Source organism: Emydura macquarii, unplaced genomic scaffold (assembly GCF_026122565.2).
Source record: "Emydura macquarii macquarii isolate MOO-44397 ecotype Brisbane River unplaced genomic scaffold, CSIRO-AGI_Emac_v2 contig_2473, whole genome shotgun sequence".
In the NCBI taxonomy this organism is placed as follows: domain Eukaryota; kingdom Metazoa; phylum Chordata; order Testudines; family Chelidae; genus Emydura; species Emydura macquarii.
In genome coordinates this window covers 2,114,410-2,128,543 of record NW_027132610.1, presented here as the reverse complement: position 1 = coordinate 2,128,543, position 14,134 = coordinate 2,114,410, and the positions used below count along the sequence as shown (strand labels likewise).

The 14,134-nt window shown below is 43.9% G+C and overlaps 1 long non-coding RNA gene across 1 annotated transcript; it reads right to left on the bottom strand.

Annotated features, from left to right (window-relative positions):
* Positions 1 to 1,989: 1,989 nt before the first annotated feature.
* On the bottom strand, positions 1,990 to 3,975 carry LOC137162920 (uncharacterized). Its single transcript, XR_010922568.1, has 3 exons — positions 3,840 to 3,975; positions 3,059 to 3,187; positions 1,990 to 2,468 (listed from the first exon to the last, which is right to left on the bottom strand). It is a non-coding gene; the product is annotated as an uncharacterized lncRNA (long non-coding RNA).
* Between the last annotated feature and the right edge of the window lie 10,159 nt (positions 3,976 to 14,134).

The following is a 14,134-nucleotide window of genomic DNA, read 5'->3' as shown; positions in this document are numbered from 1 at the left end:
AGGTTACATACCATAATTAGTAGTTCTGCAGTTTTACATTTCAGTTCCTTCAGAACTCTTGGGTGAATACCATCTGGTCCTGGTGTCCTATTACTGTTTAATTTATCAGTTTGTTCCAAAACCTCCTCTAAAGATGCCTCTATCTGTGACAGTTCCTCAGATCTGTCACCTAAAAAGAATGGCTCAGGTTTGGGAATCTCCTCACATCCTCAGCTGTGAAGACCGATCCAAAGAATTCATTTAGTTTTTCCACAATAGCCTTATCTTCCTTGAGAGCTCCTTTAGTATCTCGATTGTCCAGTGACCCCCCTGGTTGTTTAGCAGGCTTTCTGCTTCTGATTACTTAAAAGAATTTTTGCTGTTACTTTGAGTCTTTGGCTAGCTGTTCTTCAAATTCTTTTTTGGCCTTCCTGATTATATTTTTAAACTTCACTTGCCAGAGTTTATGCTCCTTTCTATTTTCCTCCGATGAGAGATGAGCAAAGTCCTGGATGATATTTTAGGTATATAATTTTCAAAAAATTGATTGAGCATAAGCTATCATCTGATTCTCTGTCTTTTACAACCTAGGAAAATTCCATCAGCATTTTTTAAAATCAAGAAGTCTGGTATTCTTCTTAACTCTCAAGCAATCTGAATACAGGAGACTGAAAGCATACTGTGACAATGAATGCCAAATTATGAAACTTCCACATGACTGATGTCTTATATAAGTCTAATTTACAAATTGTTTCCACTACCCTACAATATTAAAACAGGTGTAAAGTTACTGAACGTTGAAATAGCAAGCTGGTAATAAAATAACATTGCTTTCAATATCTACTCATTACTATCCACTTCAGTGAAGACTTCACCAAGTACATCTAAAGAAATGTGCTTTTCCAGTGCAACTAGATAATACTAAATAAGTATTAACTAATGTTTCAGTAAACTGAATGGATTTATATAGACAATCCCTGCCACTAAGTGTTAACAGATATACTGGAAAGGAAGCAACACGGTATCTTGAAAACCTAGAGGAACATAAATGGTTTAGTTTCTTTCTATTTCAGAAGGTTATGTTAAACCTCTAAACACTTATCTTCAGTACACATTGTCAATATTGTCATTAGTGACCTTAGCTGGTCACTAAATGTGAGCCACTACTCAGAGCTGTGAGCGTTTGTTAGTTTCAGAAAAAATCAGGAGTGAGCTTGAACAAATATTCTTGGGCTGTACCAGGATTATCTGTATTATAGAAGTGCTCAGGCCTGAAACAGGACCGGAGCCCCATGGTGCTAGGTGCTGTACAAACACAGCATAAAAGACAGTCCCCTACCCCAAAGAGTTCACAATCTAGAAACCAAATCCTACAAACATTATTGCATATGCATAAGGTTTCTCACAGGTGTTTGCAAAATTAAATCTAAATTAAGACAAACACAAAAGGACGAAAACTTTTAAAATTAGAAGTACAAACAACTTTTTAAAACAAATCACACTTGGATCTGAAAACTTTTCAACTAGTGTTAAAAGTGACATCTAAGCCTGGCGGAAGAAAATTATATTTGTTTAGTTTATTTGATAGTTTTATTTTTTGTATAGTGAGTTTCCTTGTTTTTCCTATTTGTGGCTCTTTCACCCAGTAGTGTGGGAAATTAATTATTTTTATCCATTAAATCCTCAGAAGTATATTTAAAACCACAATTACCCATAAAGAAGAAACTCTAAGACAAGCATAGGACATGAAACTACTTTTAAACTCCTCCTTAAACTGGCTATATTTTAAATTAAACATGCCCCTTAACATAACTTTCTGTGATCTCAGAACACAGAGTCACAGAAACAGTTTTAAAGAATTATCCAAATAGATTAATTATTGGCTATATCAAAAGTCAACTGATCTTGACTTCATACAAATAATCTTTTTACTATAGTACACCTAAGAAAGCGAAGAAGTTTAAGATTACTACCTGAAAGGAACTGGTCAATGCATGCAAGTGAGGCCTTGTCTACACTCAAAAAATAAGTCCACCTAACATAGGTCCTGGCTCCCATCCCAGCTCCCAGCCAGAAGCTGGGGTCCAGCCCCCCAGGGTTTTTCCATTCCCAACTCCCAGCTTGTTTTCTTGTCAATTTTGACAAGAACCACAGATAACTACCAATGTAAGGGACGCGATGTCTACATTGACACTGCATCACTCTATCTATGCTGACCTAAGCCCTACACCTCTCATTGAGGTGGTTTTATGATGTCAGCATATCAAGGGAGTTACATTGGTGGGAAGAGCATCTGAATGCATACACCTCCACTGTTTTGCTGACAAATGCTCTAGACCAGCCCTCTGACACCTTTCTGGAGGTGTTAGAACACCAGCAAGGAAAAGGACAATGCACAGGAAAATGGAGGAAGTTTTTCAGAAGTCAACACAAGAGGGGAACAGTTGTCTCATCATACATGGTCTATTCCTCAAGTCATTGGTCTGTGTCTGTGAAACAACAGAAGTTTTATGGTCTCAGAGTCTTTCCAATTCTAAAGAAGGCAGTACAGCTCTCATCAACCCTGGGATTACACATGCTAGCTTCATAAAGGTGGATGAGAATAGAGCCTTCCAGATAACTAACAAAAGTCTGGATTAAAGCTAAAATACATTTGTCTGGGTTTTGTTTTTTTGTTGTTTCTTTTTTCGGGGGGGGGGGGGGAGGAGGGAGGGATTTGGGATGTCGCTGGAAAAGGTTTTGAGGAGGTTTGTTTTTGGAGTTTCAAGGGTGGTTGTAGCGGTGTGAGCCCCAGGCTGTTAGAAAGGCAAGGATAAGCATATCTTTTACTGGACCAGCTTCTGAAGAAGAGCCCCGTGTAACTCGAAAGCTTGTCGCCTCTTTCCCAAGCTGGTTCAATAAAAGATCTCACCTACCCCGTTTCTGGAGCGGCTGGCTGGGCTGACAGAGGCAGCCGAGCGTGTTTGGGAAAGCTGGGGCAGGGACTTCTCGGAGCGGGGCTGCGGGGAGCGGGGCCGGGCCCTGCTTGCTGAATGGGGCCGCCCGGTGCCAGCGGACGGGGTGGGGGTGTCCCATATACCTCGCATGAAACCACGGCGCGTCCGCCTCGCCTCACCGCGGCAGCCGCCCGGCCCCTCGCCGCGCCGCGGCCTCCTCCTGCCCGGGGATCTCACCAACGCGACCTCGAGGAGCCACCGGCGGCCAAGGCCTGCAAACAAAGCGGGCAGCAGCCCCGGGGCCACCTTTACTCACACGCCGGCCCGGCCGGGGCCCGTCGCCTCCGTTTCCAGCCCCCGCAGCTCGGGGCGGAAACCGTCCGGCCGCCGCCATGGCCACCCGAGGCGGGCAGGGGCCGGGAGGCGCCCACGCTGCGCTGCAGTCACCACCATCGCGGCCGGGCTCCCTGCCCCTGTCCCCGCCCCCCGGCTGCCGCTGTCCCGGAGCTCCCCGGCCTAGCTGCACCCCCCGGCTGCGCTCCCCGCCCCGCCTGCACCCCCCAACTCCCTGCCATGGCGACACCCCCCAACTCCTCCTGCCCCGCCCCGCCCCAGCGCCCTGCCCGTCCTCCCCCCAGCCCGCCTCGCCCTGCCCTGCCCTGCCCTGGCTACAGCCCCGGGACCCGCACTGTCCCGGCTACACCTGCTACGCCCCCCGTCCGCCAGCTCCGCTCCGCCCGGCTCGGCTCCCTGTCTGGCTACCACGCTCCCTTCGCCCCTACCCTCGCCACCTCCACCCTCCGCCTTCTCCCGTTACCCGGGTCTCTGGCCCGGGAGCTCCCGGGATCGCCCCGTCCTGTCCTGTCCTGTCCCGTCCCGTCCCACCACCGCCCAACGGAACGAATCTGTTGCTCCACCACCTACTCGCAGGCTCCTTGCAGCAGCAGCAGCATGTCCCCCACGCCCCTTGGCTAGTCGGCTCAGTGCGATGCTAGCCGGGGAGGGGACCGACTTCACGTAGCCCTGGGGCGAGATGCCTGCTTCTCCCCTAGCATCTGCTGGATCGCCCGCTGCACTTCACTTCACTTCACTTCACTTCACTTCCTCCTCCCCCGTACGTGGCAGGGGATGCAAGGGGAGCCTGTGCTCAGTGTTCCTCTCCCCTGGCAGCGCCAAGCGAGCCGCCGCCGCCGCCGCCTCCTCCTGCTGGAGGGAGGCTGGGTTGGAAACCAGCACCTGCTGCTGGAGATCACTAAAAATTGAAATTGGAAACCAAAGGGAGAGACGGGAGGAGCCCCGCGGGGATCGTCCTGAGGAGGTGCTGCTGCTCCCATCCCTTCTCCTGCCCTGGAGCTCTCTCGCCTGACGAGAGAGAGAATGCGTTTTCTGCTGAACTTTTGTGATACTAATTTACACAAGTCAACTAGTAACAGTCTGCGTTAAAAAACCTGCCACAGGAAAGAGGCTAGCTGGGGCTAGGCATGGAGGGGGTTGGGAGGGAACCACATTTGCCCAATTTAACTCTAGCAGGAAAAAAGCAGAACTGCAAAGAGTTGTTTGGTGCCTGAATCGCGACACTGGTATTGGTAAGATGCCAGGGCTGGAGGCCCGGTTTTACACGAAAGAGTCTAATTCTGTCTAAGCTTCAGTATACACCATGAAAAGCTAATGTGTTGATTACAACATAGTACCCAGACACTTGAGGCTTGCAATGCAGATGAAGCAGAACTGTTAAATCAGACTTGTCTGTACTGAGACACTTTAACAAAAAAATCCAACCGCTGCCACCACTGGTTCAACTGCCAGCACCCAGCAAATGTAATTAACACAATGTTGAAATGAGTTGCCAAAACCAGTGAGAAATCTAATGTAGTGCTCCCAACATTACTAACACCAGTACAACTGAATTAGTGCTAGCAAAAGTGGGATGTGTAAATCCCTAGTGTACCGTGGCTAAAGAGCATACCACAATTCAAGAACGTAGTCACAATGGTTTGGCAGGATCTATACTGCAAGAGTGAACCATATTTTTAACTGTAGGGGGCCTTAATGTGTTGACTAGACTTTGCAACAACGTAATTTTTTTTCACATGATGGATGGAAGGTAGGATTCACTTTCATTTAATCTCCTGTTGCAGCCAGAGGTGTAGGCAGGAATAAAAATGTGACCACTTTTGGAGGGGCACATTCTGGGCCCTGGGGCCAAAGGAGCTCCTCTGCCCACTGAGGCCCCAGGGCTGGAGGAGCTTGCTCACCCCACACGGCTCTGATTCTCCCCCTGTGGTCATGGGCTGGAGAAGTTCTGTGCCCCTGCTGATTATTTGGGGGTGTGCCCTGCTTGACCCCCGTGTACACTCCTTCCAACTGACTTCCAACACTCAATAACACTCAGGAATATAAACCTTTATTAAGTGTTCACTCTCAGCTTACAATAATTTAAAAAAAACTGTGTTAATGAGATATTTTGTCATTGGGAGTGGATTGAGCCACATGCTGATAAGAAGTACCAGCATTCTTCTGGGGCTCCATCTGTTTTTGATTATGGTGCTACCACAATGTGGTGCATCTGTTCATGTTACTTGGAGACAACAGCTCTAGTAGGATATCTGCTGTGGGCAATGTGAGATGATTTTTACACAGAAATATCAAAATAGTTTCACTCAGAATTTTGATGCTGACCAATTAGTTATGGAAAGAAACTAGCTCAAGCGACAACAATATCACTAATAATTTCAGAAAGTCATATTCTAGAGTGAAAGCAGGGCTAGGTAGCATCAAAGCCATACTAACAGCTGACTTATAGTAAACTATCTAAAATGCTGAAATCTTAAACTTCTTAGAAACCTCTTGTGCTGTTGGATGAGGCAATGTGTTGAAAATTCTTGAAAATAAATTGGAAGTTATTCCCAGTTAATATGATGTATCCTTAGGTAGTTTGGACTAGATGTTTAGTCTCTTCAGCCACAGATGATCGGATCAGTCCTTTGCATCAACTTTTACCCTGCAAAATGAGTTGCCATCAATAAGTTTCTCATGGTGTTCTCCTGTGCCTTCCAAATGTCATGGCTGGTGATAATACTTTCATTTGAGGACCTCAAAGTGCTCTGCATGGATTAATTAAGCCTCACAACACTCCTGTGAGGGAGATAAGTAGTATTTTGCCTATTTGTATAGATGGAGAAATGAAGCTCGGAGATCTTAAGCATTTTGCCAAATATCATAAAGTGATTCAGTAGCAGAGCTGGAAACAGAGATTCCAGTCCCATGCTCTAATTACTAGACAACTATTCCTCCCACCCTCTTTTTGCTTTTGTGGCAATAAAGTAGACTGTTCCTTTTCACCATCCTACTGTGTCTGCTCCTGAATGTTGATAGATGTGGCTTCATGCCAGGAAGGCTGTCAGATCATATGAATGAATCTTTAATTTTGAGATCACAGCTCACCACTCAATTGAGCATGTGCAAAATATGCTATAAATTACTGTCACTCATAGCCTTTGACATGTTTATGTGGTTGTCACTAACAAATATTCCAGAAAAACTACAAAGAGATAGTCAGACTTCCAGCAGAGAAAAGGCTAATTTTGTAAACTTTGTCCAGAATAGGACCTGTTCCACCAAATGCCTATGTAGGAATGTGAGTCCTCTATTGTTCTGAGAAAATGCTCACATCTTTTTTGTCTTGCCTCCAAAATGTGACAGACTATGTTACACAGTAAGACTTAGGAGGGGTCAGATTCTTCAGTCAATATCTATAGTAAAATAATTTTTCCCTCTTATGACATTTTCCACAAGTGCTGCAGTTTTCATTATCACAGCTGTATATATGTGATGCATAACATACCATGGGAGAGGAAGTGAATTATGATGTAATCTATATTTCAGAGGTTTGCAATCTGTTGCCCTTGTACCACTAGTGGTCCCTGGAGTGCTGGTGGGTCACATGGTCCTGGATCTCCTTTTTTCCAGCTACTTGTGAAGCTAATTCATTGCACATAAAGAATTGGAGGCACATAAAACCAGATGGACGGCAGGAGAACTAGCTTAGCTATCTGTACTAGGAGCCACTACTATATGAAAAAGGGAGAAAGATATAAGAGCTTTTCTCCAGGTTTGGAGCCATCAGCAGAACGTCAGAGAAGCCACAAACAAACTAAAACCAGTCTGAGATTTTTAAAGGAGCCTAAAGGAGTTAGGTGCCCAGATCCAATGAGATTTGGACATCTAACTTTCTTGGGCTCTTCTGAAAATCCTAGCCTTAGTAGAGAAGTCCATATAAATGCTACAGAACTGGCAGCAGTAGAGAGGTTGAGCCAATGGTTCTCAAAGGGTTGCAAATACTTCCTATCCTTGAGTTACTTGTTGCAAGATTAATGAAATGAATACGCATAGAACAGACATTGTTTGAGCCTTTATTCTTATTTCCCGGTACGAGCTTTATTATTCTTTTGTCCACAGTGAGGAGAACTTGGCTCATATTAGTCCTGAGTCCAGCAATGATCGCTGTGCATATGCAGTGGTCTGCCTGCATGGAAATCGCTGCAGGAGCAGAACCTTAATGAATGAATACAAAGGAGGACCACTCTACTAAAAAACAGCATAGGTAGGCCTTACTCTTTTTTATCATCCTCATTTTATATATGAGGCCTTACTCTTGAATTGTTGCCAATCCACAAGCAGTATTTTTCCACCAACGTTGAATTTTTTGGGGGGGCGCTATAAGACTTTTCTGTTTTTCCTCTTTTGGTTTTTCCTTTTTCAATCTGAGCTTCCTCAGTCAATTTTGGTTCTAAATAATTTCTCCACTTATGGAAATTGATATCTATCATATTTTTATGAATCATTTATCTAGGATCATCAAGCACTACAGTGGAAGTAGTGGCACAGGCAGAGATAATATTACAGACGAGACAGTATGTACAGAATGGGGTTTGGCCCTCAGAGCATGAGTACTTAACTGGTGGATTTTGAGTAGTTCTGAAAAAAATACATCAACTCTCAAGCACAGTTCTGTTATTTCGCTGTCTTATTATATTTTCTTGTACTGTCTTATATATCAACCAAGATTGAGGTGACATGAAGGGATTGGCCATGTCAGGAGATGGAACACTAGTTTATATGGGGCTGACTGCACCTGACTGTATTTGAGATAGCTTCTTCTCCATTCACTTCTGTTCTCGAATGATAGAATATTTAAAGGTGCTGCTGCTGCTTATTTTGCTTTCTTAAAAAACCATTAAGAACCATTATCTGTCCCTACCATTACTGCTTTCTCCACTTGTCAGACACGTTGCGAATGATCCATTAGTTGCTTGGTTTTTAAGTGTATTTTAGTGGCTGTTGGCAGTGTAAACTGAAGACCTGTATTTATCTACTGAGCAAGTCCAGCATAAGGTTTGTCACTGTACGCTTCTCATTACACCTCACCACCTCACCACCACCTCACCACTATTCTCAAGGGGAAAGAGGGTACTTTACCAGCATATTCATTCAGTCAGCTATATTAGAGGAGACAGTCTTCTATGATCAAAGATTGCTTGTTTCCTTAGCTTCAATATCACCATGATGGTGATATTTTAAAAAGGTTGGGAATGGTGTACAAAATCAAATATAAGTATCAGTTTTAAAAAGAGATGCTGTTGAAAGCAGGATTTTAAAAAATTGAATATTCTCTGGCAATGCATCTTGCTACACTATTGCTTTAAAGAACAATGGATGAGTCAGTTAAAAGCACTGCAGTGCTGGAGAAGATGACTGTTAATTTTCAAAACAGGCGAGAACAATAGAATAGAATTAATTTTGAAACTACTTAAAGTATCAAGAGACTTCAACATGAACTTTTCTGTAGTAAACCTGTCACCTCAATAGATTTTATCTGTGGTGACTGTTTGTTTGACCATGTCTTTTTTTTTTTTTTTTTTTTAAATAAATCCTTACAATAGCCTCTCAAAGACTATAAGGCTTTTTGGATATTTGACTCAAGTTTGTTGAATTGCTCCATCCTAAGCATTTCATTAAATAGTTTTATGGAAAAAAAGGTCATTTCCCTACAGTGTGGAATCCCCAACAATAATGGATAAGAATAAGGAAGTGAAATTTATATGTTTAGTCTCTCTCCAGACTGACTGTAGTAGTGATGGAGGGGAGAGGTAGTTGTAAATTATATTTTTAAATTAGTTTTAATAATCTAAGATCACGCTGTTATTTTTTTATACAGTGAGTAGCACAATGGGGGCCCTGATCCTTGATGCTACTGTAATAGAAATAATAAATGATGATGGTCTAAGATAACAATAAACAATAAAAATAGCTTATTACAAGCTTTGGGGCATATGTAATCTGGTATTCTTTGTTTGGTAGAAGGAACAATACTGAATTCTTGTGTACATTTTGTGAGACCTAACTTACTAACTGTTCAAATGTGAATTTTTTTCACCAATATGTATAAATAAAATGAGCCTGTTTTTTAAAAACAAGTGTAACCCCTCCCTCCCCCATTCATCATCCCAGTATGAAGTTGTTCAAGATAGAGTAAGTCTGCCTTGCGGCTTTTACACAACTTTGGGGAACTGGGTCTAAGGTTCATCAGTGTGCTCTGTGTTGTGTGCCAGTGTGTGTTCACCTCAGACCAGACCCACTCAGGCAAACCACCTGGAACAAAGTTTTATTCTGCAAGGAAACATAGAGCAGGATTACACACCAGCAGCCTCCTTTCTGTTTGCCTTGTGCTCCCAGCCTCAATCAGTGCTAAAACTTCCTGCTGGGAGGGCAGAGGGTACTTCCCAGCGGGAACCAGGAAGTTCTCCTGACATGCAGCAGCTTATAGTCCATAACTTGGAGTTCCCACTGCTGCTGCTGAAGCACACTGGAACTTGAGCTATAAAAGCATAGGATAGTATATAGATAAAAGATCACTTGGCTTGTCTTTGGCCAAATCCTGATGCTGTCTCCCTTCCCAGGTCCTCATCTTTCCCACTTGGTTGCTCTTCTGGGTTGAAACCTAGGGCAAGAAAGGGCAGGAAGAGGGGTGGATATGTAGAAGTATGGTCTGAAGGCAGGAAGATTATTTGTATGAGCTTCCCACTCCGTTTAGCATCTCTTCACTTCTTTTCTGTGTAACATTTATATGGTCACTCTTCACTCATTCTCTTGCTGGCCTAACCATTATCAGAATTGATAAGGATATTACTTTGATCTACAGGAGCTTGTGTGCTAATGCACCCTTTATTTCCATGGAAGAGAAGGTCAGGAAGCTACTGTAATGCTTGCTGTAAATACTCTTGTAAAACTTGATATGATGATCATGGAATCATAGAATATTAGAGTTGGAAGGGACCTCAGGAGGTCATCTAGTCCAACCCCCTGCTCAAGGCAGGACTAACTCCAGCTAAATCATCCCAGCCAGGGCTTTGTCAAGCCGCAGCTTAAAAACCTCCAAAGATGGAGATTCCACCACCTCCCTAGGTAACCCATTCCAGTGCTTCACCACCCTCCTAGTGAAAAACTTTTTCCTAATGTCCAACCTAGACCTCCCCCACTGCAACTTGAGACCGTTGCTCCTTGTTCTGTCCTCTGCCATCACTGAGAACAGCCTAGCTCCATCCCCCCTGGAACCCCCTTTCAGGTAGTTAAAGGCTGCTATCAAATCCCCCCTCATTCTTCTCTTCTGCAGGCTAAACAAACCTAGTTCCCTCAGCCTCTCCTCATACTCCAACCCCCTAACCATTTTTGTTGCCCTCCGCTGGACTCTCTCTAACTTCTCCACATCCTTTTTGTAGTGGGGGGCCCAAAACTAGACACAATACTCCAAATGCGGCCTCACCAATGCCGAATAGAGGGGAATAATCACTTCCCGGGACCTGCTGGCAATGCTCCTACTAATGCAGCCCAATATGCTATTAGCCTTTTTGGCAACCAGGGCACACTGCTGACTCATATCCAGCTTTTTATCCACTGTTACCCCCAGGACCTTTTCTGCAGAACTGCTGCCTAGCTCACCTAGGTCCCCAGTCTGTAGCTGTGCATGGGATTCTTCCGTCCTAAGTGCAGGACTCTGCACTTGTCCTTGTTGAACCTCATCAGATTTATTTTGGTCCATTCCTCCAGTTTGTTTAGGTCCCTCTGTATCCTTTCCCTACCTTCCAGGGTATCTACCACTCCCCGCAACTTAGTGTCATCTGCAAACTTGCTGAGGGTGCAATCTACCCCATCTTCCAGATCATTAATGAAGATGTTGAACAAAACCGGCCCCAGGACCGACCCATGGGGCACTCCACTTGTGACCTGCTGCCAGCTAGACATGGAACCATTGATCACTACTTGTTGAGCCCTATGCTCTAGCCAGTTCTCTATCCATTTTATAGTCCATTCATCCAACCCATATTTCTTTAACTTGCTGATAAGAATACTGTGAGATACAGTATCAAAAGCTTTGCTAAAGTCAAGATATATCACATCCACAGAGTCAGTCACCTCTTCATAGAAAGCAATCAGGTTGGTCAGGCATGACTTTCCCTGGGTGAATCCATGTTGACTGTTCCTGATCACCTTCCTCTCTTCCAAGTGCCTTAAGATGGATTCCTTAAGGACCTGCTCCATGATTTTTCCAGGGATTGAAGTGAGGATGACTGGTCTGTAGTTCCCTGGATCCTCTTTCCTCCCTTTCTTGAAGATGGGCACTATATTTGCTTTTTTCCAGTCCTCAGGGACTTCCTCCTGTTGCCACAAACTTTCAAAGATAATAGCCAATGGCTCTGAAATCACCTCAGCCAACTCCCTCAGCACCCTCGGGTGCATTCCATCCGGCCCCATGGACTTGTGTATGTCCAATCCTTCCAAATAATCTTGGACCTGTTCCTTCAGCACTGAGGGATGTTCACCTCCTTCCCATTCTGTGCCGCCCAGTGCAGCAGTCTGGGAACTGACCTTGTATGAGAAGACAGAGGCAAAAAAGGCATTGAGTACCTCAGCTTTCTCCACATCCTCTGTCACTAGGTTGCCTCCCTCATTCTCTAAGGGGCCCACATTTTCCCTAATCTTCCTCTTGTTGGTAACATACCTGTAGAAACCCTTCTTGTTCCCCTTCACACCCCTTGCTAGCTGCAACTCTAATTGTGCTTTGGCCTTCCTGATTTCATTCCTGCATGCTTGAGCAGTATTTTTATAATCCTCCCTAGTCATCTGCCCAAGCTTCCACTTCTTGTAAGCTTCTTTTTTGTGTTTAAGTTCACCAAAGACTTCTTTGTTAAGCCAAGCTGGATGCCTACCATATTTGTTATTCTTTCTGCACATCGGGATGGTTTATTTCTGCGCCCTCAATAAGGTTTCTTTAAAATACAGCCAGCTCCCCTGGATTCCTTTCCCCCTCATATTAGCTTCCCAGGGGATCCTGCCCATCAGCTCCTTGAGGGAGTCAAAGTCCATTTTTCTGAAGTCCATGGTCCGTATCCTGCTGTTCTCCTTTCTTCCTTTTGTCAGGATCTTGAACTCGACCATCTCATGGTCACTGCAGGTCAAGAGAAGCATGGCCCCTAGTTGGTTGCTCCAGCACTTGCACCAGGAAATTGTCCGCAACACTATCCAAAAACTTCTTGGATTGTTTGTGCTCTGCTGTATTGCTCTTCCAGCAGATGTCAGGGAGATTGAAGTCCCCCATGAGAATCAGGTCCTGTGAACTGGAAACTTTCCCTAGTTGACTGAATGGGACTGATATGGGATTCTAAAACAGAATAAAATTAACCTGATGATCTAAGGATGAACTAAGGATCTGATCCTTAGTTGTATGTAGGTCAACAGGCAAAAGTGGCTTTAAGTAGCCACCTTTCTGTCTCATCCAATTCTTGGGTCACTTTGGAATGCTGCTCTTTGGACTGCTCTATCTGTTAGGAATAGCCCCTTCATGCTCCCACCTTCTCCCTAGTCTGCCTTTGCATGCCCCATGTGTGTGGGGAAGGAGAGTGGATGGCATAAAACCTATCAAAAGGCAATCCCAAGATGTCCTTTTAGGACCCGGGAAAGGGGACTTACTCAGGCCTGAGGATCTACTCGTCTGCTTCATCTCTTAAAAGAGAAGTGTACATGCAACTGTGTCAGATTAATAGCTTTCCTCCATGCATTTTGGAATTTAAACTTTTTAAGTTGGATTAAAGAAGCACTGTGATTGGTAGAAGTGTATCAAAATTTGCAAAAAGCAACTCAGCAAAGGCATGTGCCTTATTTTTCTCTAATGTACCTGCAACTCTTAAAACATAAACAGAAAAATGAGGTGCCAAAAAGTGCTCTCAAGAGTTTTTATTACCTTAATTACTGGTTTAGGAAGGTATTGCCTTTATTCTTGGTATTTTGGAGTAAATTTTCAAGATGATGTGTGGGAGGTAATCCCAAAAAAGAATAAGATTTTTGCACATATCTATCATGCAAGATGTTCTAAAAATATGCTCCATTGTGGTTCAGTGTTCCAAAATATTACTCTTTTCAGGTCTATTTTTATGAACAGTTTAAATGATTTATAATAGTTTCTTTTTTTTAAAAAAAACCCATTCTCTATTACTATCATACATCTTGTGATGGAGGATAATTTATCTGAAACTTCCTATTAATTATTTTAATGTGCCTGTCTATAGAAAACTCAGAACAGCTTTGTAGAAATAACAGAGCAGGGCTTAAAATGGGTTTATCATCATCAATGCGCATAGGGAGAGTGACCATACTTGCTGGCATAATATCAAGCATTGTATAGTGAAATTCCCAGATCTGGCTCAGTCCTGTGAATCCACAAACCACTGGAGTGGCCCCGTGGCCAAAGCCAGATAGGATCAGAACATATACCCCTTCATGTGTTGATGGAGAATCTGAGAGCATGGTGTGTTAGGGATCTTTGTCCATTCTGGTGACATGGCCAAAGAACATGCAAGAATGTAGTGAGCAATTGGAGGAAGGCCAGATCTTTGCAAGATTGTGATATTTTGCACAAAGTCAAACCACTTTAGGATCAGGATTTGGTGCTGACAATGCATATGGAATTCCTCTAGCTGCTCTAAGTCTTCCTGTTCTGACCTGTAGAGCAATACAGGCAGTACACAGGTTTGATAGAGCATGTCTCAGCACAGAGACATTTTTGCATCCAGTGGCAAGACATGGACTCCATGCAGGAGGAGGCGAGACCTATTCATTGGAGGACATCCAATTTGAACTCCGCTTGCAGCCTACGTAGATGAAGG